Source organism: Dasypus novemcinctus, chromosome 16 (genome assembly GCF_030445035.2).
Source record: "Dasypus novemcinctus isolate mDasNov1 chromosome 16, mDasNov1.1.hap2, whole genome shotgun sequence".
Classification (NCBI taxonomy): Eukaryota; Metazoa; Chordata; class Mammalia; order Cingulata; family Dasypodidae; genus Dasypus; species Dasypus novemcinctus.
In genome coordinates this window covers 38028436-38033967 of record NC_080688.1, presented here as the reverse complement: position 1 = coordinate 38033967, position 5532 = coordinate 38028436, and positions in this window count along the sequence as shown.

Here is a 5532-nt window from a genome sequence, read left to right as displayed (position 1 = left end):
AGAGGGAAAAATTAGAAATCTAAGTTTTCTAGATATACATGGTGGCATCCTTAACTGAGTAGAAAACAGGTCTGTGAGATTCGAGTGAACAAAGATGGTTCCAGTTTTCAACATTAGGTTTCAAATAATCTGTAGGACATAGGAGAGCATAGATGGGTCTGGAACTAAAAGGGGAAATTCAGGCTGGAGATGAAGGACCTGGAAGTTGTTGGCATAAAGGCAGTGATTTAAAAATGAGAGATTTATCTTACAACAATCTTGCTTAAGTCAAATATTACTATCCTCTGTTCGGAGGAGGAAACCTAGGTTTTGAGGAACATAAGTAACTTGCTCAAAACACAATTTTGAGTGGTGGAGCCAGGATTTTTAACCTATGCATTTCCACCACACAATACTGTCTTGGGTTAAATGCAATGCAGATCTGATTGCATTGCTCCTATGGAATCTTTTCATCTCTAAGATTTCTCAAGCACTCCTACTTGCTACAAGAACTTACCTGGAGAAAGTCACTGTCTATGGCTCAATAATTCCTTCCTGAAGGCTAAGACCAAGCACATCAATTTCTGAATGAAAACTTCTTCTCACCTGGACAGAAAGATTTCCATGATGTGGGTCTTAAATAACGTGTTCTCTGAAACCCTGCCTCCCCACCAAAATGTCCCTCCCAGCCAGACCTGTACGGGTGACTCACCTTGGCGTTACAGCTGACACCTGGCTCCTCATCTCTCACCTCACCTTAGACTTTTCAGACAAAAGGTGGCAAAGTGGACAGACAATCCACTTCACTTGCCGATGCAGGATTGGCTCCCAGGACTGCTGGCTCTGTATTCACTCCCCCTTCTCCCTCTGGGACACCCACTGATGTCACCTGCCTCATTCTGATGGGAATGCCCACATCTCTCCCCATCTAACCCACAAATTCCACTTCCTTTCTTAGTGCAGACAGCACAGAATCTCAAGCTTTTTCTTGTTTCCCATTCTGAGGAAAGCTGGACGTTCGTTGTGATGACCTCATCCCTCTTGGCGTCCTCCTCCCACCCCCCACAGGCACTGTCATTTTCATTTGTATGGCCCCAGGGGGGCTTCTGCCTGTGCAGGGACCTGCTCCACCGCTGACACCAAGGCTCAAGCTCTAACCTCTCACACTTTCTCATATAACATCTCATCTGCTCATGGAATACATTTGTTTGTGATTACAGGCTGCATACGATACCACTGCACAGAGCCTCATGCTATGGCCCAGGGCCATGAGAAAGCACATTAGTAATGTTTTATGACCCTAGTGCAACCATGCAGGATTTCCCCAAAGCAGAAAACATGAAGGGATTTTATTGTCTTGCCCTATTAGACATCCCTGTGGCTGATGCTTGTATATTAGAACCAACAGAACACAGGACTTTACGGATATTTTAGGTTGAGAAGTTTCTGACTAGTGAGCAAACACCCCTTGTTTATCTGCTTGGGGGGACATAAAACACACAAAGAAATTACAAACCAAAGGCATAATATCTTGAATGTTCCTCTTGACATACAAACTTACTTCTGGGCTTAAATGAGATACTCCCTAATAAGTCACTCTGAAAGTAACTGTGGATGATGAAAACTGGAAGAGCCTGGTGAATTCTCAGGGATTCTCACTGTTTCACTTTGGAGAATATCATACAGTGTGAACTTCCCATGGAACAAAGAAAGGATGTGACACTCAATGGAATGGATATCACACACACCATCCAAACTGAAATGTCTAGAAAAGGAAGAGTGAACTTGCATTGGACCTACTTGAACTTAAGATAAATGTGAGTAATTTCATATAAGAAAGCATGCCAGTTTTGGCACTGTTGATGGTGTTCAGTGCCCACATCCCCTTCCAGGAGTTTGTGATAAACTACTTGAGAAAAGCTACACTGGTAAGTTCTAACTGCTCTTCGTGAAGGATAAACTAATTCTGAATTGCCAGCTCTTAGAGGCTGCTCAGCCTAGCTGGGACTGTGCTCCCAGACCTTGAAGGGGTACAGATAAGCCAGCCAAGAGTATCAGAGGACAATTACCCCATGGAGGCAGAGAACAAATCCTTTAAAACATACTTCTTGCAGAAAATAATGTTGCCTTTTGAATCTAGGGTACCAGTAGTAGACATGATGGTGCCAAATATTGAAACTCCATATAAAGGTGTTGCAACAACTTTACCAACCACATATCAGCCTTCATAAGCATGCAGCCAGCTCACTGAGAGATGAAGGGTGAGAACCTGGCTGAGCACTTTTGATTAAGAGCCATGGGAAAAAATATAGTAGACAAAGCAGAATAATATTTGGGTTTCACATGCGAGCATGCTATGGTTATAGTAACAAATTTGCTAAGGCTCAAAAATATTTAACCTCACTTTAAAAATGAATATATTTGTTAGATCCTTTGGGGGAAAGCTGTTCATGACATCTCACTCCTAACAGAATGGAAAAAATCCAGGTTTACACTCTACTCCTTCACCCACTGCTGTCACTCTGGTTGTGGTTCCCAGGGATCACAGAATGGTCACACCCTTCAACACAAAATAATATTGAAATGCAACACCCAATGTACCCTTAAAAATGATATGTGCATTGCATTTTAATATTTGAACTTGTGGTAATTGAATTATGTATCCCAGTAGAAGACATTGTTCTTTATCTTAATCTACATTCCTGTGGGTATGAATTTATCTGTAAACAGGACCTCTTGAGGGTGTTATTATTAGTTAAGCTGTGACCAACTGAATCTTTGGTGATCCACTAATATGGATTAAGACAAGTGAGTCTTAATCCATATTAGTGGAGTTCTTATAAAGAGAAGAAACTGGAAACCAGAAGTCAGAGAAAGCCACAGGAGGTGTGGGGTGTGAGGATTCAGAAGCAGGAAGTCAGCAGAAGCTAGAGACCATGGCCATGTGACAGAAGGCAAAGATGCCAGCCAAGGGACCCCAAGGATTGTGGCAAGCCAGCACCAAAACGCTGTGGATGTTGGGAAGAAAGCTTGACCTTGATTTTGAACTTCTAGCCTCTGAAACCATGAGCCAATGAATTCTTGGTGTTCAAGCCAACCCACTGAGTGGTATTTGTCATAACGGCCTGGCAAACTAAGAGAGGACGGGTATGGGTATGTAGCCATTGCTACACAGTAGTTATGCTGAAGATTATGTTCTGAATACTACACTATTCTATCAATACTGAAAGGTACTTTTTTTTAACCAACCAAATGCTGTGAAGGTGCTCCAGCTCAGCCAGACCCTCTGAGTACCTCATGGCAAGAATCTGTCTTCAGAAGGAACTGAGCTATCCCAGGAGCTAAACCCAGAGGTTATGTTTCCAGCGATCCATTAACTTGCATCACTATGTTCCTTGAGGAAAGGATCTTTTTCCCTTTTGATTTTTGATGAGAGAAGAGGAAAGCTGAACCCTGAGGGCACACCCAGAAACAAATCAGTGCCAGTATTAAATGGATGAGAGTTCTGTGCATTCAGTATACTGGTGAGGATGATTACATGGTGCACACAGACACATGTGTGAATAGGGATGGGAAATTGGGGCAACTTAACCTTGGCCATGTTGTAATGAATAAAAGATGGTCAGAGCTTGCTGGACCAGGATATACCTCTGAGAAGCATCCCCATGACCTTAAGACTGGAAGCACATTTTAAGCATGTTTGGCTCCTTGTATCTCAGTTTTAGACCATGTAATCTGCAGAGAGTGTCCATTGATTGGCATGTTTTACTGAGTTCATTTATAGTTTATGGGATGTGGAATAAAGAAACTCTGCTCCCAACAATTACCTAAATTCACAGGACTTTGCTCAATTTTCAAATGTTCTTTCACTAGTTGACTTTTGCTCAGCTTCTCTCCTTTCCAGGTTTGGCTATTCTTAGAACTGGAATTAAATCACTGAAATCCAGTCTTCTCAGGTTTCCCTGCCCCGGGGGAGAGTCGATTTAGAGTGTTCATAAGAAAATCATCTCATCCCTAATCAGCTGTCCCCAAAAGACCCAACATGCCCTCCCCCTTTCTCTTTTACAATTATTCCAATAAAACTTCTTAACTTTTTTTATCCTTAGGTGGGGAGACCTCTCCAAAAAAGTTCACACAGTGAGTGTGGTTTGTGCATTCAATATTAAGATCTAATCATTCCCTCTTGAGGGCTGAAAAATGAAAACACTGGATAAGAGCCCACCTCCTGGCTTCATGCTTGTCAAGAGCAGGATCTATTAGCCTTTTAAAGAAATACTGGTAATAAAAAGCAGACAAAGAGAGCTATGTGAATTGGCATCTAATCAATTATTTTTCTGAGCTTTTCCTCCCTTAAATTACTCAGAGCTGTGTGAGCAAACAAGATTTTACTGTTCCAATCCCTGTTGCCTTCCACAGATCATGGATAATATATGAGCCTCTGGAAGTCCCCATTCTCTTTGGAGATGTTTTATCATTATTATCATTATAGATAAGGCCATATTCCCTTTAACTAAAGGGCATACGACTCAGCAGCTCCCAACCCCACATATCCCAAACATAAAGAAGTGCAAGCTTGAGCTTCCCTCCCGTAGCCTGCTGGCTGGGACAGGACATGGATGCACCTGAGGAGAGGAGGCTAGGACCTGACATGGGTCACCCTGAGCCTAAGGCTGCTACTTGGCTTTCTCCCACATTGGTTCCTCATTTGATTTGACCTAGAAATTTTGGATGTGGTCAGCATTGCATACTTGGAATGATACTTTTTCCCCCCATTAAACCCTTTGCCCTGTAGTTGATTTATTTCTCCTGGGCTAAAATTTGACCGATCCTGAACTATCAGTCTTTGGCATGGAAGAGTCTCCAGAGATGGAGGATCTGCTTCTAACAAATTGCTTTCATCTGATGCTCACCTTACTTCCCCTGTCTGCTATTTCATCCACTCACCTGTCTCCTACTCTCTCTGAACGGCCACCCACACCGAGGAGATGCAAAAAACTTTCCCTGCATGTGGGTCAATTGTTGTTGTTTTTTTTTAATTTAGCTTGGGTGTGCCTAATTTCCTAAGAGTCATACCAGGCAGCTGAAGAGTGATGTTGGTTTGGACCTGTCACCTGTATTCCCAGCCAATGGGGTGTTGAAATAGACCGAACTTCGAAGCTCTGACTAGCCCAGGTCATCGCTGTTAACCCTTTAGAGAGCACTATAACATGACCCAAGGAAAAGACAACTGAAAGGTAAATGGTAATTGAAAAGGACCTCTGTTTTTCTATTAAAGATCAAAGAAAAACTACTTTTCCAAACTTGGACACACAGTAGGTGTGGTTAGTGCCATAAGCCTTTCTCTGCCACTAAATGTTCCTCTTGAGAAAAAAAGTAGAAGGTCATTTTAAGCATCCAATTTCTCTTACTAAGCTCAGCTTCTCTCAAAATTAGACGAGAGAAATTCATTTCTATATGTAGCATGCCTTCCAGAATAAGCTTAAATGTACACATTTCCAGACCTGATCTGGAGTCCTATTGGATGATTCTAGCCAGCTTTGGTCCTGGGAGTTA